This window comes from Bos grunniens, chromosome 12 (genome assembly GCF_055505025.1).
Source record: "Bos grunniens cultivar Pamir isolate PY7600 chromosome 12, Bosgru_T2T1.0, whole genome shotgun sequence".
NCBI lineage: Eukaryota > Metazoa > Chordata > Mammalia > Artiodactyla > Bovidae > Bos > Bos grunniens.
In genome coordinates, this window is record NC_141176.1 from 67,568,581 (window position 1) to 67,591,767 (window position 23,187).

Here is a 23,187-nt window from a genome sequence, read left to right on the forward strand (position 1 = left end):
TCAGCAGAACAAAACACATCACAACCAGCATCCTCAGGTCCTATCTTTTGTTAGTCAAAACAAAATAGTTTTCAGCAGAGAAGTTTTAATCTTGTGATACTTTCATTCATTGCTGTCTTTAGAAAAAATGTCTTTGGATAATTAATTCAAATATAAAATAACTTCAAAGGCAAAAGTTAATATATATATAAAACATTCTGCTTTAGATCTGGAAAGAAGTCCACTTATAGTTATTTATCAATAGAATCAAGTCTTTCTATATATGTATATTGGGTTGGTCAAAAAGTTCTTTCAGGTTTTTCCATAAGATCATATGGAAAAGCTCAAACAAATATTTTGGCTAACTCTCTCTATATATATATCTATATTACCTAGGGCATTTATATCTTACACAATGTAAAATCTGCCTGTGAAGTTAATTCTCAAAAATTTATGTTATTTTTGTCAACTGCTTGTAAGGCAGCTTGAGATTTTCGGCTCAACGGAGGATATTAAGGATAAGAGTCATTCAGACAGTTGGAAGAATTTCGTTTAATGTGAAAAACAAGTCAAGAAAATTCAAACTGAGGTTCTCATGACCTCCTAACAACCAGAGGAGCCACTGTTCCTAATTGAATATACAACTGCCTCTCCATATTTGATTAATGATGTGTGCCTGTGTAAACAGTCTTTGACTGTGTCATAATTCCTATTTTATGTCAAATCAGATTAACCATTTTCCATGTTTTGTCTCTACGTTAAGACTAGTCTACACAAGCCAAAAACAAATTGAAATAGGATGTGCTGGAAATGTTGGGTGCATATCCTTGGATGCTACAAAATTTACTTCATGATGTTCCTTTGCATTTCCAGATTTTCTCCTCTAGACGGATTCAACAACTCGGTTCACATGATTACCCATCCAGTCAAAAACTCATAAAGCGCCATGATCCGGTACTCAGAAGTGTTTCTGAATACAGAGCCTCAAAAGACACACACCACAAATCTGCATTGCTTTCTATTTCAGTTATTTCCAGAATAATAATGGATATAATATAAAATAAGCCACATTCCAAAAGTCTAAAGTCTATATTTAAATGTATATTCTGAACACTGCTATTTAAATTTACAGAATTTTGCACATTATGAGATTTTTAACACTTGGTACGATCAGTAAAAAAGGAGTTTTATTTCTTTAGAATCATAAGAGTCACTATTTTAAGACAATTTCCTTTCAGCCACCCTTGGCATCCTATGAAATAGGGAGAACAATTTAAACATCCAAATATTGCACAAGCTTTTAGATTATGAAATAGTAAAACACTTGAATTTCCCAAATATTAATGGCAAATAATTTTAAAATATGGCTAATCTGTCTTAGGGTAAATTGAGAAAGAGTTATGTCAGAAAAGTAGAACATATTTAACTTGGAGAAAGAAAAAGTGCCTCTTTATTTTTAAATAAGAGTTTTCTGTTTTCGAGCAGTGGTACTTGGCTGTTTCAACATAGATCTGTTTGATTACAAATCCAAAGAAAATGTTCTGAGAACAGTCTACTTGTTTGCTCTAGGTTTAGGACTTGATGTAAGCCTTATTCGGCTGGTGAAAGCTTACTTTCACAAAGATTTCATGTTCACAAATAACACCAGGAAATGATCCCAGTGAGAAAATTATACAAAGTCGTATTCATGAGTAGGTTTGGCTTGAATCAGTAGAATGATAAAATTAAACTCCTGTGCCTGTGTATAAGATGTGCAACAGATTTTAATGGCCCCAAATTAGAGGAAATCACCATTTCTTGACTTAAAGAGATCTACCTTAATAAATTGTTGGTCTTTTTTTGCAGCTTTTTAATCTTCAGTTTTTGGTTACTTAGGACATATATATTAGTTTGAGATTATTTATTCTCCAAAAATCTAATTCAAATAGGAAGTTTTTGTGCCATAATACGTCATTACAAGATTATTTCCATTTCCAGTCTGTGAGCTCCATGAGCTCAGAACCCTCCTCTTCCTTTTACTCAAAGAAATGATTAGGGTAACTAGTCACTTAAATGCAGGTTGAATTATGAAATGACTTCAGTAGTTTTTATGTGGAAAGGTCATACAATTATAGAGATGAAGGTTATAGCAATCTGGACTCAAGAAACAAAAACAAACCAAAAAAGTTAAACTGAAACTAACTTAAACAAATAAGGAATTTACTGACCCATGTAACGGAGAAACCTATGAGTATGTCTGACTTCAGACATGTCTGGATTTAGGAGTTCTGATGATGTCATCCGAGTTCTCTCGACAGTGTATATATTTTTAAGATGTGACTATCTTTGCCTGTTGATCTCCCTTCCACTGATAGGATGGACAAACGGAGCCTCAGTTAGATACTTGTAGAGCTTATATACAAAAGTAATTGTGGTTGATTTTTGACACCTGAGGCAGAAAAGCCCTGATGAATATTCAGTGGAGTATTCTTTGAAACATGTGCCCAGTAATCAATCACTTTTCAGGTAGATAGGCAGGCAAAAAATATATGTTCTTTACTGAAGTATCTTAGGAACCATCCACTCTATTTCTTTTCCAAATGAGAAAATGAGGCCAGAAATAAGTGACAATGAATGTCACACAATACGTTAGTAGCATAGTTAGACAAAGCTAAAATAAATTTAATAATGAACTGATAGCAAAATAAATTCAAAGAGAGATACAAGAAGAAATAATTAGTAAGTATTTATCTACCTTTATTGACATAATATAGTGGCACCCCACTCCAGTATGCTTTCCTGGAATATCCCATGGTCGGAGGAGCCTGGTAGGCTGCAGTCCATGGGGTCTCAAAGAGTCAGACACAACTGAGTGACTTCACTTTCACTTTCATGCACTGGAGAAGGAAATGGCAACACACTCCAGTGTTCTTGCCTGGAGAATCCCAGGAACGGTGGAGCCTGGTGGGCTGCCGTCTATGGGGTCGCACAGAGTCGGGCACGACTGAAGCGACTTAGCATTGACATAATACACATTTACATTTAAAATACAGTGTAGTTAACAGAGCTCAGTGTGACTGTGAATTATTAAAGATCAACTTGGCATTTGTCTATTTCTTAAACAACTACTCTTGTCTCTGGCATTTACTTGGGCATTAAACATAGAACTAAAAACTAGAGCAGAAACCAACTCAGTGGAATAAATTTCCAATTAATTATATAATGGATCCTGAAGATTAAAGATATTTTATTTGTATTTCTAGTCTTATTATTTTTTTAACTCCATATGATGTGAGAGTTGGACTATGAAGAAAGCTGAGTGCCGAAGAATTGATGCTTTTGAACTGTGGTGTTGGAGAAGACTCTTGAGAGTCCCTTGGACTGCAAGGAGATCCAACCAGTCCATTCTGAAGGAGATCAGCCTTGGGATTTCTTTGGAAGGAATGATGCTAAAGCTGAAACTCCAGTACTTTGGCCACCTCATGCAAAGGGTTGACTCATTGGAAAAGACTCTGATGCTGGGAGGGATTGGGGGCAGGAGGAGAAGGGGATGACAGAGGATGAGATGGCTGGATGGCATCACTGACTCGATGGACATGAATCTGAGTGAACTCCGGGAGTTGGTGATGGACAGGGAGGCCTGGTGTGCTGCAATTCATGGGGTCGCAAAGAGTCAGACACGACTGAGCAACTGAACTGAACTGAACTGAATGTTCTCTAACATGCCTCCCTCATAGCTCAGAATCATCTGCCAATTCAAGAGACGTGGATTCGATTCCTGGTATAGGGAAGATCCCCTGGAGAAGGAAATGGCAACCCGCTCCAGTATTCTTGCCTGGAAAATCCCATGGACAGAGGGGCCTGAAGTGCTACAGTCCATAGGGTCACAGAGTTGGACACAACTGAGCAACTAAGCAACAACAATGTTCTTTAACATGCTGTTGCTATCACAAGTCTGTGAATAAAGTAACTTTTATATTTTATATATTTATTTTCACCTTACCTGAAGTTTATCCACTTACCACAGCTAAGAAGTTCTACAGTTTTTAGTTCCTGTTTGCCTCTCACCCTCCCCCATGACTTGAGAGAATCAAGGTTGTTTCCAGGAATACCAGTAACACAGCACAGTGAGATAGCATTTAACCCTGAAGTTGTAGCAACTGAAAAATTAAACCTGGATTTGGGTTAATATAAAAAATGGATTCTTTTAAACTCTGTAATCTTTGAAAGACAGAGTAGCTATTTGAATTTGAGCTTTCCAGGAGTCAACAGAAAGAGGGAAAGTAGATCAATTACAAGATTCCGAAAAATCTGGTAAAAGCAAACCAGTTACTTAGGAATGACTGTGACTGTACCAAAACCAGAGAAAATTATTGCCAAACACCTCCTGACTACAGGATGGATACCATCCTCCTAGGAAGTGGTACAACATTCAAATCGAGAGCATGATATTTAAGCAGATTTCACAAAAAGCTCACAAAAAGCAAACTGATATTGAGTAAACACTATCATCCAAATACCTGGCCCTCTGATTATCTGGTTAACCTTGGAATCAGTTTTAGAAAACCTGGATAAAAACGTAATACACATAATTCTTCACTCACTCATCAATTCATTCATTCATTCATCCCATGAGAACTTGTTTAGATTTTCTTTATTCTCTTTATTCTGCACACTTCTATAGATAAAAGCTGTCCCTTCATCTTGAACTTGTAGTCTTAGAACTGATACAGTCATGAAACAAACTTTTATATAATAAAATGTGGTTGGTATTTTATTTTTGTGATATTTATTGTGAAATATACAGTATTATGGGATATTATGGCAGAAAATGCTACTCTGGTTAAGGAGGTTAGAGCCAGTTTCATGGGAGAAGCTATGTCAAAACTGGGACCAAAAAGTTAGAGTCAGAATTGAAGACAGAGGCAGAAACCTGTTCATCCAGAACCTTGTAATGCATAAGGGGTTTGAACTTCATCTGAAGACCAATAGAAACCACTGAAATACATTAAGCAGCAGGACAGTGTAATCTGATTTGAGTTTCTGGTGGCCTTATCTCAGAAGTCAGGCTTCCCAGGTGGTGCTAGTGTTAAAGAATCTGCCTGCCAATGAAGGAGACGAGAGACGCAGGTTTGATTCCTGGGTTGGGAAGGTCCCCTGGAGAAGGACATGACCACCCACTCCAGTTTTCTTGCCTGGAGAATCCCATGAACAGAAAAGCCTGGTGGGCTACAGTCCGTGGGGTCACAAAGAGCCAGACATGACTGAAGTGACTTAGCAGCAGCAACAGCATCTTAGAAGTCAAGAAGAAGCTAATAAGGGTCTGGAGTAGGCTAGTGACAGTGGAGCTGGACAAGGGAGATGGATTAAAGAGGCAGAAGGTAAATTGCCAAGACTCGGTGATTTATGGGAGCGGAGGCAGGTTTTACTTCCTGGCAATTGATAGATGAAAAGCAAGTTGCCTACTAAAACAACAAATAGTCATTATTATTCTTGCCTTTAATTCACGAAGTAAAGCTGTGTCATCCACATGCAAGATAACCCTTTCTTTTTCAATTATGGTTTTCTCAGGGTATATGCCTAGTTGTGGGGTTGCTGGGTCATATAATAGTTTTATTCCTAGTTTTTTAAAGAATCTCCACAGTTATTTTCTATATCAGTGGGAGGAAATAAGTTATATACATGTTACCAAAACATGTTATTAAATTATAATTTACAAGGATTTTGAAAAAAAAAAAAAAAACTGAAGCATACCACTATTACATCCTAATGGGTATTTTATATCATTCTTCCAAAGGCTGTTCCTACTGACCTTGACTCCCAAAGTCATATTAAGGGGAAAGTTCTTCATAAGCAACAACACTATATACATATATATTATATATATATATACACACACTATATATATATACTAATATATATATATACTATATATATATAAATTATAAAATTAGTCTATAATCAACTGCTGTCCCACAGAGTAAAAGACCAAGGAAAGTGAAACAAAAGCTTAATAAATGGGTGCCATTCCTAGTAGAGTCCTCACACTGTGACAAGGAATATAGCAGGGATAAACAGTAGAATCAGTTAAGTTCAGTTGCTCAGTTGTGTCCGATTCTTTGCGACCCCATGAATTGCAGCACGCCAGAATAGCTAAGACTAATTGATGAAAATAAGTTTGAATATTTGGGCACATTCTGGGAAAGCACCTGATAGCTAAGATAAAAAAGAAAATCATACAAACTTCCAGATTAAACAATAGCATTACTTTCCTTGGATAAATTATCAGATTGGTCTCAATTCCTATCTGTTTCAGTGAGAGAGACGACATTCCAAAATGACATCTGTAGGTTACTGAGAGAAAAAAGATGCACTCTAAGATATATCTAACCAAAACCATATATATGGAAGAATTTGGTGAGCAAAGCCTTTTACTTCCCTAGGAGGTGGAGTAGTAAGCCGAGACCACACTGCCCATGAGGGGTGGCAGGTAGTACAAATCATATTAACAAACACAAATCATCTTTTAGAAAACAGCAGAGCACTACTGAGACACCTGTAATTGGAGAGGCTAAGATTTTAGAGTGCAAAGAACTTTGAAAAAATAAGCCGAATTTATAGGTCAGCTTTGATTTGCAGAATAGGAATATTTGCCATTAGGAGTCAATTAGCAGACTGAGATCCCAGGCTTTGCACCCACAGAGGTATGCCACTATATGGAGAAAAAAACAAAATGGACAAGTTTTTTCTCAAGGTATTTGCTGAATTCTGAGCCTGGGCGAAGCAGACATAGAGCCAAAAACCTAAGAAGAATGCCTCCAAAAAGCTATTTATCGCACTCAGTAGTCTTAAGAAGCAAATATCAGGATCTAAAACCTATCAGAAGGAAGAGTTGTGGAAATACATAAGCCTCTTAATTAGAACTCTGGAGGCCCAGGTGAACCAGATAAAAAACGGGTCTCAGCAAGGTCATAACCCAAGTTCAACTCAGTCTCTTTCCATCAATTAGTCTTAGCTATCAAAATGGCAACCCACTCCAGTGTTCTTGCCTGGAGAATCCCAGGGACGGGTGAGCCTGGTGGGCTGCTGTCTATGGGGTCGCACAGAGTCAGACACGACTGAAGCGACTTAGCAGCAGCAGCAGCATTCTACTATTCATCCCTGCTATACTCCTTGTCACAGTGTGAAGGACTCTATTAGGAATGGCATCCATTCATTAAGCTTTTGTTGCACTTTCCTTGGTCTTTTACTCGGTGGGACAGCAGTTGATTATGGACTAATTTTATAATTCATATATATGTGTGTATATATATATAGTGTTGCTTATGAAGAACTTTCCCCTTAATATGACTTTGGGAGTCAGGGTCAGTAGGAAGGGTTTAAGGTGATTGACCTCAAGTCCATCTCCAGCAGATGGAAGGGAAACCTACTCTACAGATGATAGTATCACCTGGTACCTCTATAACTTTTACACACAATTCAAGAAAAACTTAGTACACACATGAAGAGATGAAAACATATAACTAAAATCCAAGAGAAAAAATAGACTGAGCACTGATGATAGTATATATACTATGATACTAACTAGTCACAAGAAAAGCACAAGTTAATTGTAATGTTCAATTATATGTGAGATTTATATATGTATTTATGCATCTGTTACATTTAAAATATACTTCTGAGATATAAACCCTGTTAATGAAGCACACAAATTGCCAGGCTAACCAATGTTTAACTATGTTATCTTTTATCCATAGTCCAAATTCTCCCACTTTATCTTCTCAGTCACTGTCCTCTGTAAACTTTTAAACCCCACTTGAGATCTGATTGAATAGGAATATCCACAAACATACATGTCACTCCAAAAGCTTACTATTCTGTTAATTGATTAAAAATTGGTTCACTTGATATTACTGGCATAAATTCAGGGTTTGTTGACACAAATAACCAAGAATGGAGCTTGCATATATGAGCCTGAAAGTGAAAGTCACTTAGTCATGTCCGACTCTTTGTGACCCCATGGACTATATGGTCCATAGAATTCTCTAGGCCAGAATACTGGAGTGGGTAGCCTGTCTCTTATCCATGGGACCTTCCCAACCCATATGAGCTTGCATACAGTCTAAATGTTTCCTCTATTTTGTAGACTTCCAGCTATATTCTTGGCTCATCACTTCTTGTGATCAGAATGTCGTAACTTAACACTGTTTTCCATTTTAATGTGTTTGAATTTACAAGTTTCATGTTGGTCCCAAAAGTTTCTCTTTGCTAAATTATACACACCTACTTCTACTAACTTCACACATTTAATATCTAATGAATACAAAATGGCATAGTATTTATATTTTACAAACAGAAATTGTATGAAGAACCTCTTACATATTATTTTTATTTTACTAATACATTTTCATCTTGATTAGTTGCCCTTCCCAGAAATACCTACATTTTATAAGATAAAAGGAGTCTTCAAAAAACTTTTCTGTGTGGTAAAGAAAAAAAAAAAATTCAGCATCTTAAGTATTTTTAAGTGAGGTGGTGGTGGTCATTTAGTCACTAAGTCATGTTGAACTCTTGCGAGCCCATGGACTGTAGCTAGTCAGGCTCCTCTTCCCATGGGATTCTCCAGGCAAGCATACTGGAGAGAGTCACCAGTTTCTTCTCCAATTTTAAGTGTACAGTATAGTAAAAAAATATATATATATACACATATATATACATACACATACATAGTATACAAATATACTATGTATATTTATACATAGTAAAATATATATAGTATATACTATATATATAGTAAAAAAAATTTATATATATATAGTAAAATACATATAGAGGATGAGGTGGTTGGATGGCATCACCAACTGAATGGAATGAGTTTGAGCAAACTCCAGGAGATGGTGAAGGACAGGGAAGCCTGGCATGCTGCAGTTCATAGAGTTGCAAAGAGTCAGACACAACTGAGCGACTGAACAACAATAGTAAAATATATTCATATTGTTTTGAAATAGACCTCCAGGTCTTTTTCATCTGACAAACATGAAACTCTATCGCTATTAAACAACTCCCCTTTTGCCTCTCCTACCAGGCCCTGGTAAAAACCATTCTACTTTCTATATTGATGAATCTATATTAGATATCTCATATAAGTGACCTTACAGAGACTTTGTCTTCCTTGAATGACTTAATTCACTTAGCATAATGTCCTCTAGGTATATCCATGTTGTAATATATATAGTTTCCTGTTTTAAGGCCGAATAATATCCCATTCTGTGTGTGCATTACTTTATATTATCCACTCATCATTTTTTTTGCTTCTACCTTCTATGAATAGTGCTGTATGAACATTGGTATGCTTTCTATAGTGCTGTGAATAATGCTGCTATGAAGAACACTGGTATGCTTTCAAATCTTTTAGATATATCTGGAAGTAGGATTGTTCAATCATGCGGTAGTTCTAGTTTTACTTTTTAGTAATCTCCATACTGCTTTTCATAGCAATTACATCTTTTTCCAATACCATCAACAGGATGCAAAGGTTCCAATTTCTCTACTTCCTCGACAACTTTTGGTATTTTCTGTTATTTTGATAGTAGTCATCCTAATGAGTATGAAGTGGTATCTCACTGTGGTTGTGATTAGGATTTCCCTCATGATTACTACAGAGAAGGCAATGGCACCCCACTCCAGTGTTCTTGCCTGGAAAATCCCATGGACGGAGGAGCCTTGTAGGCTGCTTGAGCGACTTCACTTTCACTTTTCACTTTCATGCATTGGAGAAGGAAATGGCAACCCACTCCAGTGTTCTTGCCTGGAGAATCCCAGAGATGGGGGAGCCTGGTGGGCTCCTATGGGGTCGCACAGAGTTGGACACGACTCAAGCGACTTAGCAGCAGCAGCAGCAACATGATTACTAATGTTGAACATCTTTTCATATGCTTGTTAGATAGTTGTATACCACCTTAGAAGAAATATCTACTCAAGCCCTTTGAAAGTGAAAGACACTCAGTTGTGTCTGACTCTTTGTGACCCTATGGACTATACAGTCCATGGAATTCTCCAGGACAGAATATTGGCGTGGTTAGCCATTCCCTTCTCCAGAGGACCTTCCCCATGCAGAGACTGAAACCAGGTCTCCCACATTGCAGGTGGATTCTTTAGCAGCTGAGCCACCAGGGAAGCCCAAGAATACTGGAGTGAGTAGCCTATCCCTTCTCCAGGGGATCTTTCCAACCCAGGAATAGAACCAGGGTCTCCTGCATTGCAGGCAGGTTCTTTACCAACTGAGCTATCAGGGAGCCCTTTCAAGCCTTTTGCTCATTCTTTAATTGGGCAATTGGATTTTGTGTTTCTACTCAGTTGTACGTTTCTGTTTATATTCTAGATATTAACTCCATACCTGATATGTAATTTCCAAATATTTTTTTCCCATTTCATAGTCTGTCTTTCCACTCTTGCTATGTCCTTTGGTGCACAAAAGTTTTCAGTTTGATGCAGCCCCACTTTGTGTTTTTTGCTTTTATTGCCTTTGCTTTTGATGGCATTTCCAAGAATTCACTTCCAAGTACAATGTTGTGAATCTATTCCTCTATGTTTTCCCTAGAAGTTTTATACTTTTAAGTTTTATATTTAGGTGTTTACCCGTTTTGAGCTAATATTTATATGTAAGATATGGTTCTAATGGTATCCTTTTGCATGTAGATATCCATGTTTCCACTATTAGTAGAAGAGACAACCCTTTCCGCATCAAGTGGTCTTGGCACCCTTATTATAGATCAGTTCAGTAACTCAGTCGTGTCCAATTCTCTGTAACCCCATGGACTGTGGCACGCCAGGTCTCCCTGTCCATAACCAACACCCAGAGTTTACTCAAACTCATGTTTATTGAGGCGGTGATGCCATCCAACCATCTCATCTTCTGTTGTCCCCTTCTCTTCTTGCTTCAATCTTTCCCAGCATCAGGGTCTTTTCAAATGAGTCAATTATTCGCATCAGCTTGCCAGAGTATTGGAGTTTCAGCTTCAACATCAGTCCTTCCAATGAATATTCAGGACTGATTTCCTTTAGGATGAACTGGTTGGATCTCCTTGCAGTCCAACGGACTCTCAAGAGTCTTCTCCAACACCACAGTTCAAAAGCATCAATTCTTTGGTGCTCAGCTTTCTTTGTAGTCCAACTGTCACATCCATACATGACTGCGGGAAAATCATAGCTTTGAGTAGATGGACCTATGTTGGCAAAGTGATGTCTCTGCTTTTTAATATGCTGTCTAGGTTGGTCATAACTTTTCCTCCAAGGAGCAAGCATCTTTTAATTTCATGGCTATAGTCAGCATCTGCACTGATTTTGGAGCCCAGAAAATAAAGTCTGCCAATATTTCCCCATCTATTTGCCATGAACTGATGGGACCAGATGCCATGATCTTAGTTTTCTGAATTTTGAGTTTTAAGCCAGGTTTTACACTCTTCTTTCACTTTCATCAAGAGGCTCTTTAGTTCTTCTTTAAGTTCTGCCATAAGGGTGGTGTCATCTGCATATCTGAGGTTATTGATATTTCTCCTGGCAATACTGATTCCAGCTTGTGCTTCACCAAGCCCAGCGTTTCTCATGATGTACTCTGCATATAAGTTAAATAAGCAGAAGGACAATATACAGCTTTGACATACTCCTTTCCTGAGTTGAAACCAGTCTGTTATTCCATGTCCAGTTCTGACTATTACTTCTTGACCTGCAGGCAGATTTCTCAGGAGGCAGGTCAGGTGGTCTGGTATTCCCATCTCTTTCAGAATTTTCCAGTTTGTTATGATCCACACAGTCAATGCCTTTGGTGTAATCAATAAAGCAGAAGTAAATGTTTTTCTGGAACTCTCTTGCTTTTTTGATGATCCAACGGATGTTGGCAATTTGATCTCTGGTTCTTCTGCCTTTTCTAAATGCAGCTTGAAGATATGGAAGTTCACGGTTCACGTACTGTTGAAGCCTGGCTTGGAGAATTTTAAGCATCACTTTGCTAGCGTGTGAGATGAGTGCAATTGTACAGTAGTCTGAGCATTCTTTGGCATTGCCTTTCTTTGGGACTGGAATGAAAACTGACCTTTTCCAGTCCTGTGGCTACTGCTGAGTTTTCCAAATTGCTGGCATAATAAATGCAGCACTTTCACAGCATCATCTTTTAGGATTTGAAATAGCTCAGCTGGAATTCTGTCATCTCCATTAGCTCTGTTCATAGTAATACTTCCTAAGGCCTACTTGACTTTACACTCCAGGATGTCTGGTTCTAGGTGAGTGACCACATCATTGTCATTATTCAGATCATTTAGACCTTTTTTGTACAGTTCTGTGTATTTTTGCCACCTCTTCCTAATCTCTTCTGCTTCTATTATGTCCTTGCCGTTTCTGTCCTTTACTGAGCCCATCTTTGCATGAAATATTCCCTTGGTATCTCTAATTTTCTTGAAGAGATCTCTAGACTTTCCCATTCTATTGTTTTCCTCTATTTCTTTGCATTGATCAATGAGGAAGGCTTTCTTATCTCTCCTAGCTATTCTTTGGAACTTTGCATTCAAATGGGTATATCTTTCCTTTTCTCCTTTGCCTTTCCCTTGTCTTCTTTTCACAGCTATTTGAAAGGCCTTCTCAGACAACCATTTTGCTTTTTTGAATGTCTTTTTCTTTTTGCATTTCTTTTTCTGGAACATTCTTTGTTGGTGCATAGAAACAACTGATGTTTGTTTATTGATTCTGTGTCCTGCAACTTTGTTGAATTTATTACTTTTAGCAGTTAGTGTTGGATTATAGATCATTTGACCATGTATATTCAAGGTTTACTTCTGGACTCTATTTTATTTCACTTGTCTATGGGTTTATCTTTATGCCAGTACATTGTTTTGATTACTGTAACTTTGTACTATGTTTTGAATCTAGAAGTATGAATCTTCCACTTTGGTTCTTCCTTAAAATTGTTTTCGCTATTCAGGGTCCCTTGAGATTGCACATGTATTTCAGGATAATTTTTGTGGCAATAGAAAAATGTACCATTGAGAATTTGATAGCTATTACATTAGATCTATAGATGGCTTTGGGTAATATGGACATATTAACAATGTTGTCTTCCCATCCATGAACATAAGATGTCTTTCCACTTGTTTTGTGTCTTAATTTCTTCCAGGAGTCTTGTTGAATTCAGCGTTCAAGTCTTCCACCACCTTCTTGATGCTACTATACATGAATTATTTTCTTACTATTTTTTGGATCATTCTTTGTTAGTGCATAGAAACAACTGATGTTTGCTTATTGATTTTGTGTCCTGCAACTTTGTTGAATTTATTAGTTTTAGCAGTTAGTGTTGAATTTTTAGGTTTTCCTAATATAAGATTATGTCATCAGTGAACAGAGATGATTTTACTTCTTCCTTTTCGATTTGTATGCTTTCAATTCTCAATTTTTTGGTCTGCTGCCTAGGTTTTTGGTCAATTGGTAAGTTTGTGTTTTTTTTTGACTAATTATTTGGCTTTTGATATTGTCACTGTGTCTGTTTATAATATTAACAGTCTTATTGAACAATTCATCAGATCAGTAATGCCTGTATATTCCAATACATTCAATTTTAAAATCAGCAATTTAATGATAGAATATGAGAAGGGAATATTTTTCGATGAAGTAACAAAAGTAGTATCTTTAAAATTTTTATTATGGAAATTATTTTATGTATGAAAACACAGTTAAGAGTAAAAGGAACCTTCAAATACTCATCTTCAGCTGCCACAATCCTGGTCAGTCTAGTTCCATATACATACCCATTCATTTCTCCCGACTTCCAGAATATATTTATTCTACGATATTATTTCATCCACAGGTATTTCAAAATATATGTACAAGAAGAAACTAATTATCACACCATAGTCACTTTTAAGCACTTCCTCTTTAATATTATCGAATGTATACTGTAGAAACAATTTGCTGGATTGTCTCATAATTTTTTAGGGTGATTGTTTAAATAACTATAAAAATAAAGTCTACATATTGCAATTAGTTGCTATATTTCTTATATTTTATGTAATTTAACATTTTTCCTTTTTCTACAACTTATTTAAAAATTTAGTCAATTATCCAGAGGAGTTTTCTACAGTCTAGATTTTACTGATAGCATTCCTGTGGTATTGCTTGATATGTTCCCTCTCCCTCTATCTCCTTAAATTGGTGGCAAGATCTAAAAATTTGATCAGATACAAGTTCAGGGCTTTTTTTATTTGTTGTATTTGTGTGTGTGTGTTTGTCAGGAATATTGCATAAATGGTCTTGGATACTTCCATTCAAAGGAGTTTAATGACTGATTTCGTCTAAAAAGCAGCTTTGTATGTGTGTGTGTGTTAGTTGCTCAGTTGTATCCAACTCTTTGCAACTGCATGGACTGGAGCCCACCAGGCTTCTCTATCCATGGAATTCTCCAAGCAAGAATATTGGAGTGGGTTGCCAGGCTCTCCTCTAGGGGAATCTTCTCAACCCAGGGATTGAAATCAGGTGTCCCACATTGCAGGCAGATTTTTTATTGTCTGAGCCACCAGGGAAGCCCCCAAAGCAGCTTTACTCTTCCTTAAATATTTTTACTATTTTAGAGTAACAATTCTTTACCATTACATAGGACTTTACAGTTTTGAATTACTTTCATATACACAAATACACTGACCTTTACAATACTGCTGCAAGGTAGGTGTTAGGTCCAGAACTTGATTTCACCCAATTACAAACTCATATGTTAACCTGTTATCGTTCACTGATGCTGGCAGAAAACAGCAGGCTCCTGGGTCAGAGAGCAAGGAATGCATTACTTATGGCACAACAAGCATCATGAATATCAGCATATTTGTGTTGCTTTCCTTTTGTTCTTAGTTCAATGGGAGTGATGTGAAATGACCCAAATGGATTCTGCACATGCAGTGGGGTTTTGAGTCATAGCTGAGTAACACTTAGCTTGGGGGATTGACCAAATTTATAGCAAGCATCTCTTTGTCCAGGAGACAAGTAATTCTCTCACCTCTGAAAGTCACCAGGTACATAAACAATCTTGAAAAATGACCCATGGAAGAGTGGTCAGAGTCTTAGAGGCACACCGGAAAGACAAGTAGGATTGCTATAAGTCCAACAAAGAATATTCTTCTAGCATTAGATACAATAGACTGTTTTCTAACATTTCTAAAAAGGACATTAAGGCTCCATGTGAATTAGGGTCACACAGTAAACAGCCAGTACTAAAATCTAAGGCTTCTGAAATGCATTCTTTATATCATCTTTAAAAGAATGAACTGTAGTAGCATGGAGGTGGTGACAATGCAGCTTTTCTCTGACTAAGGTTTAAATGTAGGGAAAATAAAAATTTCTAATCATGTGCTTGAATCAAATGTGACTTATTACCTCAATTCTGCATTATTAGTATAATTAAGAAACACCCAAGATAATGTTTCTACATTCCTAAAATAAACAAATTCAAAGCAATTATAGAGAACTACAAGTCTACTGTCACAAAATTACTGAGATTCAAGTCCCAAGAAATATTAGCTTATACGTGAAAATTTCAAAATACACAAGGAAATAATTAATCAGAAATAAGAGATAGCAGTCATGATAAGACTTACAGTTATTAGAAGAATTTGATAGAGACTATAGTGTATAAGTGTCTAAAATAGAGTTTCAAAAAAATAAGAAATTACAAAGAGGTGAAAAATAACTATTTGATAAAACACTAAAGCTTTAAAAACAAAAAAGAATGATGAAAAATAAAATCTCAAATAATGAGTTTCAGCTCAGACAAAACTGAAAAGATTAATACTAGAAGGCAAATCAAAAAAAAATTCTCCAAAGACAGAAACAGTAAGAAAAAGAAATGGAATATGTGAAAGAGTTATTTATAGTTATGGACAAAAGAATGGAAAGATCCTGATATTCCCATGATAAGAATTCCCAACTGAGAGAAAAGAGAGAGAATAAAAATTCAGTAGAGTTAATAAAACTATGTATAATGTATAAATGTATGAGTCCCACGTAAAATAAATCTAAACCTAGACAAAGTATAGTGATGTAAGAAAAGAGATTTTTTTAAATGGCAATCAGAAAATAAAAATTAACTATGAAAGTATTATAATTAGAGAAATAGGAATATATTCATTAGTAAAAATTAATGTCAGAAAATATATTTTCAAATTGCTGAGATAAAAATATTAAAATAAATTTTACATGATAACTAATCATTTTGAAGTTAGAGGAAAAAGATGTTAATAGATTTTTTAAAATAAGACTTTATCAACTAAGACGCTCACTGAAAAAAATTGGCATGGAAGAAGAAAATTAAACTCAATGGAAGGACACATACAGTAATTTATTTACTCCTTCAACAAATGTTACTTAAGCACTTCCTTTGTGCCAGGTATTTTTCTTGTTACTGGGATTATAACTGTTCAAGAAGCAATATCTATCAAATTATTTTCTGTAATTGAAATTACATGAAATCACATAATTATATGTATAGTTTTTTACAATTTTAATATGCTTTTATAGCATATTTAAAAGCAGTCAATATTTCTTTCTTCACTCTCTTAACCATCCTAGTCTGTGTTAACCTTGAATTTTATTTCCCTACTGAAAAATATACTTCCTTTTATGAAACAAGTGCTATGCAGTCCAACAATCTGATCACTTAGAACAACAGTCTACATTTTCTGATACAATTCTCATCCTCCCGGCGTTCAACAAATACTTACTAAACTGAATTTAACTGAGTCTAGTTGAATTGGATTAAATTGATACAAATATATCTATGCTTGTTGTTATTTTTCAGTCACTCAGCCATGTCCAACTCTTTGTGACCCAGTGGATTGCAGCATGCCAGGCTTCCCTGTCCTTTACTATCTCCCAGAGTTTGCTCAAGCTCGTGTCCATTGAGTCAGTGATATCATCCAACCATCTCATCCTCTATCTCCACTTTCTCCTCCTGCCTTCAGTCTTTCCTAGCATCAGAGTCTTTTCTAATGAGTTGGCTCTTTGCATCAGGTGGCCAAAGTATTGGAGCTTCAGCTTCAGCATCAGTCCTTCTAATGAATATTCAGGGTTGATTTCCTTTAGGATTGACTGGTTTGACCTCCTTGCAGTCCAAGTGATTCTTAAGAATATTCTCCAGCACCACCACAGTTCACAAGCTTCAGTTCTTCAGTGCTCAGCCTTGTTTATGGCCCAACTCTCACATCCATACATTACTACTCATAGCTTTGGCTGTATGAACTTGTGGGCATATCTGCTTTTTAATATGCTATCTAGGTTTATAAAACTTTGCTTAATCAATGCCAAAAATGAAGTCAGTGAGAGCAAAAGGGAGAGCAAAGTACATAAACAGTACAGAGTTGAATATGGGACTTAAGAAAGACAAAGATATTTCCAAAGGCATCCACCTGCCCTCCACTCTTTTGGTATTCTTAGAGAGAATCTTAGATGGATAGCACGTTTAAAAATAGCTCACACCTGAAGGGTTAGATCACAAAGAACAAACAGATCAAAAGCAGGATGTGGCTGTGCATTTTATAATGTCTAAAGCAAAAAGGGTTCCTTGGTTCATTAACCATACATCACTCATTACTTCCAAGCATTACAAGTGCATGACATCGTCTTTGTCCTTGGAAAAACAGCTGTAATTTGACTAAATCTGTCATCAATGTTGCTAAATGACAAGGCAGAAAATTACACAGCTGATGTAACTGTGCAGCCTAACTATTTTTAAAGTAATCATCTGTACAGAATAACAGTGCAACTGGTTATCTTTATACAGAAGACAGGATCTAAGGACAGAGGGACAGGACTTCAATGGTCAGAACTTACCTACCCAATCCTGACCCTTTTCAGTTAGGTGGTAATGGCATTCAAATAATTATGATTTAGGATGACAGAATGAGAGAGACTTTGGACATGCCTTCTCCAAATGCCTCACTTTTCACAAATGAGGAAACTGAGGACTTAAAAGGCCCAGGTTGGTGAGAGAAATGGGCTGATTTTTATAAGTGACTCTTGTTTTTTTCTTATGAACCTATTTAAGAACTCTGCTTATAACCTTCTTTTTACACTGATTCTCCAGAAGAAATTTATAGTGAACAAAAGTATTGTTTAATAACCAGCGTTGTTTCAACAGCTGAGAAATTCACTTAGTGATATTTCTACTACTAGAATGCTCACTCTCAGCTACTATAGGATATATTAAGTAATAGGCTAATTAAATCACCTACCACATAAAGCAGACATGGAAATAAACCAGGGGCCACAAGCACATAGTGTGAAAGTATTTTAGATATAATGAAAAGCCGGCAGAGGAGTTAACCAGAGTCAGTTCCAACAGAAACCAAAAATACAATAGATTTCCTAACAAATCTGTCTTCAGTTTCATTTTATTTTCAGAAGGACAATTTGTGTGTGTTGATGTCTGTATGTTGAGTACCTGATTTTATCCGTTTAGGCAAATGCTTATGTTCTCTTCATTCTGTATGATGACTTGGATACAAACATTCACACCATTAAGTAGACAATTAGTGATTTTTGACTTACAAGTAAACTAACGTGGCATTTTGGAATATTCTCATCAGTATTTTCTACAAAACATTATGAACATAAGGCAATTAAATACAAAATACACCTTTATATTTCCTGGAACTATGCAAGAAGCCAACACGTGTTCATTGAACTGAAATATGTATATTCATATATATATATATATATATATATATATGTATGTAAATGCCCAGTGCTTTTCCATATGAGAAGGCTTATCTCGGAATATTTGAGAGCAGGAAGTTCCCCTTGAACTTCAGTATCCTCCGTGCCTATGCAGTTCAAAGGTACAACTGGGAGGAAAATTATTTTTGAGTCTCTATTTTTCTTTCTCTGTACATGCTGCGTAACCAACATAGCTACAACTGGAGACATAAGTGTTCCACAGGCTTCCATGTTTCCTTTTCAGCAAATTTCGGGAAAAAAATTGCTGGAATTGCCATTCAGTGATCAGAACAGCTTGTAATGTTTTATCCCCTTCCTGAATACATTGTGATCCATAAAGGAAAATTACATGCGTTTTATGTAATACATTGTAATATGAGTTTCAAAAAATGCAAAATTGGAGCATGAGCCTTTTGGTAAACTGAATATTTCATATCCTTAAAATATGAAAAACAATGTCTCTGGAGAATTCTGACTGGATGTGTCCTTGACTGAGATGCTCCCTCCATGTTCTCACCCTTATGCTTGATAAAGCTTTATCCAACGTGCTGTTTCTGAAAGAGGGAAATTGTATTATATGCATTATTTAGTCTTATAAAACTGTAGCAGAAAGTACCTGGCTCTATCAGAATGATTACCTGCAGGTTCATAACACAGGACCCCATCCACTTGGTGGAAATAAGAACAATATTCAATTTGATAGACTAAGTCAGGTAAATCTAATTATCCCTCAGTGATTTTTTTTTTCTCATAGTTTAATTAATTCTGTTCAGTAGTCTCAATGTCAACATTATCACACTAGAAAAACATATTTACTAGAGAAGAGTCCAAATTTTCTAAATAATACCAGGCCCAACGTTCAGCCTCTCATCCGAATCTACATAGACTATTCAAAAGGAATGCCTTTTATAACAAAGGAAAATGATGAGATATTGCAATACATGTTGAAAATGGAAGTTTATGTTGTATTCATCTGAACACAAATTTTCTTCCAGTGATTTTAAATTCCAGCACTTAATCTATACATGTGTGATATAAGTGGTAGTTTTAATAAGATTTCCCATTGCTCACAAATTCTAAAAGTGATGGTTTTTATTTCAACTTTATCATAATGGTTATGCTTATAGAACCCTCACATAAAATCTCCACTCTATGATAGCTTGGCATGGTAGCTCACCTATGAAACCTAAAAGTGATCTACTGATTTTTAGGCATGAAGCATAAATATTACTGAAATATCCCAAATACTTTGAGGTTTTCCAAGAAACAAATATGAAATAAAATCAGATCAGATCAGATCATTCGCTCAGTCGTGTCTGACTCTTTGCGACCCCATGAATCGCAGCACGCCAGGCCTCCCTGTCTATCACCAACTCCTGGAGTTCACTCAGATTCATGTCTATCGAGTCAGTGATGCCATCCAGCCATCTCATCCTCTGTCGTCCCCTTCTCCTCCTGCCCCCAATGCCTCCCATCATCAGAGTCTTTTCCAATGAGTCAACTCTTCGCATGAGGTGGCCAAAGTACTGGAGTTTCAGCTTTAGCATCATTCCTTCCAAAGAAATCCCAGGGCTGATCTCCTTGCAGTCCAAGGGACTCTCAAGAGTCTTCTCCAACACCACAGTTCAAAAGCATCAATTCTTGGGCGCTCAGCCTTCTTCACAGTCCAACTCTCACATCCATACATGACCACAGGAAATAAAATAGCATTAAATTAATTATTAGTAGCAGCCATATTAAATTTGGTAGCATAGCAAAAGAAGCATAAAAAGAGAAAGAAAACAACTCAGCAAATTCAGTCACGTTCTAGATGTATTTTTGAAACTATTTGGGAGTTAAAACAAAATCATTTTATTTTATTTTGTATTGTGCAATAAAGTTTGGGGATGAGAACTTAGTTGGCAATTGCTGGACATTCTTATCAGCAGCATTGGTGCCTACTTGCCAAAGGATATCTCTAGAAAGGAGCCCAACACTTACCTCTGAAGGCCTATCATATATAATTTTCCCAAGATACTCCATCATTCTGCAATTGCATAATTACTAAAGGCTCTAGAGAAAAACTTTAACATTTCTGAACAGGTATGTTCAAGCATATATTGGACATATATATGTATATTCTTTAAAATTCTAAATATGAATAATACTTAAAAAATAAGAGAAGGAAAAAGAACAAAATCATGGTGCTCTCCCAAGTCTATGTACATTTTAAAAATACTGAATATAAGGACCTCACTTCAGGCCAATCAGAACAAGATCTCTGATGACAGGAGCTGAGTGTTTGAAGCTGTATGCTCTAGATAACTGTAATATGCGCCGAAGTCTGAAAACAACAGGCTGAATGTATACACAGTTTCCTAAAGTCCCTTGTCTCTTGCTGTTTTGAACACAGAAGTTTTTTCACATTAATAACTAAATGATATTACATATAGAACAGGTCTCCCAGAGTAGTAGGTTGGCAGAGAAAGTCACTGGATTAGAAAAATATCATCAAAGTCATAAGGTTGGAATTGCTCATTATTTATTAACAATAACCATTGGCATTTATTGTTCACCAGGTCCCAGTCACTGTGTTAAATGCTATATATTCACTGTCTCATTTCTCAAGAACACATAGCTAATTAAAAAAAAAAACAAAAAAAACTAGGTTTTAAGTTGGGGTTGGTCTGACTCCATTTTTTAAAATTTTAACCACTCCACTATAGTATTTCTCAAATGGAAAAATTCAGAACACTGCACTGCTGCTGCTGCTAAGGCACTTCAGTCGCGTCCGACCCTGTGTGACCCCATAGACAGCAGCCCACCAGGCTCCCCTGTCCCTGAGATTCTCCAGGCAGGAATACTGGAGTGGGGTGCCATTTCCTTCTCCAATGGACATTGCACTTCCATGGGTAATTAATCAATTGTGATCCACTGTACAGTTGATTTTTTGAGTAAATGATTTATGCCAGTTTATGTCAACATCCATGTTCATTCTGAATTACCAAGAAACAGCTTAAAAACTAAATATTAGGGATCAATGTCAATATCCATGCTTGTGTTTAGAATCATACTGAAAAATAATTCACACTACTTCCTTGCTCACAGTGAATGAATGAGAAAGGAAGAGAGTGATTAAAAATGAAATGGTCTGATCCTCTCAAGTAAAGGCCAAACTGTCATCATAGTTCACAGTAAAAATGAATACATCATATAAATGCACAGAGAAAACTTATCATGTGACACACAGAGAATGAGTATGCCCAAATCAGAACTCGTACTACTGCCTCCCGAATCCTTCCCCTTAAAGTGGGTGTCTTGACACAGTCCACATCACTGAAGCTCTAGAAATCTCACTGAGGCAGAAGGTCTCTGAATCTTTTTAGCATTTATTTCCAACTCTCTGGCATGTAGACGTCTTACCATTAAGTCTAGAAAAGGTGCTGCTTCTTACTAAGTGCCATCAGCATGAAGGTCATCCAGGTAATGAACCAACATAATACCCTGTAGAAGAGAGATCTTTCTCTGACAAAAATCACGACACAGGGTTAAAGAGTTGAAACACCCCTGATACATAGTGAAGGCATTACTGCTCACCGTGCCAGCTGAAAGCAAGCTGCTTGTGGTGGACCTTATGACAGGGCTAGAGAAAAAAGCACTTGCCAGATCATTAGCTGCCTACCAGGTACCTGGAGATGTGTTAATTGGCTCAAGTAATAAAATCAAACCAAGCACAGCAACTTCATTTGAACTCACCACTTGACTAAGCTTACAATAATCCACTGTCATTCTCCAGGATCCATCTGTCTTCCACACTGGCCAAATAGGTGAGTTGAATAGGATGTTGTAGAAATCATCAGTCCTGTATATTCCCAAGTGCTTGATAATGCACCAACCTCTGCAATCCCTCCAGGAATTCAGTAGTGTTTTATTTCACATTGTCCTTCATAGAGCCAATTCTAGAGGCTTCAAACTTGGACTTCCCCAACAGTCCTCACAGCTCAGGTCAAGGAACTAATGTGGGGATCTTACCAACTACTGAATATTTCTATTCCAATTATGCATTCCAAAACTGCAGAAATAATCCTGGGCTGGGTTCAGGGGCCCACTGAGTTTCTTGTGAGATGGATCCAAGCCAAAACTCCATGGGTCATCTGACCTCCATAAGTTCCTACTTTGACTGGTAGACCAGACTGACATTTTGAGTCCCCTGGAATCAGTGTCAGTTAAGAATCGATGTCAGTAATACCTAAGAGATCTAATTTTCTTTTCCTTTAAACACACTTACCCTAGTAAAAAGCCATAGGTCCCTTTGGTGAAAGTTGGGAGAAAAACTAAAAGTCAAAATTGGGGGCATTGTATTGAATATCAAGATCTTTCCCCAAGGAGACCTGGCTTCCCCTTCATTCAAAGGGTTCTGGATCTAAAAATTGGTTCAAGTATAGGAATGGATTGAGGAGGCATACCTCTGTTTTTATGACTCAGATTAGAATTTTGTTCACTTGA

General features: G+C 36.6%; 1 protein-coding gene and 1 long non-coding RNA gene across 4 annotated transcripts in view; one reads left to right on the forward strand and one right to left on the reverse strand.

Annotated features, from left to right (window-relative positions):
- The window catches only part of GPC5 (glypican 5), a 1,583,243-nt gene that overhangs the window by 1,534,646 nt on the left and 25,410 nt on the right, over positions 1-23,187 (forward strand). The window lies entirely within an intron of this gene.
- The window catches only part of LOC147361841 (uncharacterized), a 256,268-nt gene continuing 252,857 nt past the window's right edge, over positions 19,777-23,187 (reverse strand). For both annotated transcript variants that reach the window (XR_015138316.1, XR_015138311.1), the window contains one exon: positions 19,777-20,374. This is a non-coding gene — a long non-coding RNA (uncharacterized LOC147361841). The remainder of the gene's footprint in view (positions 20,375-23,187) is intronic.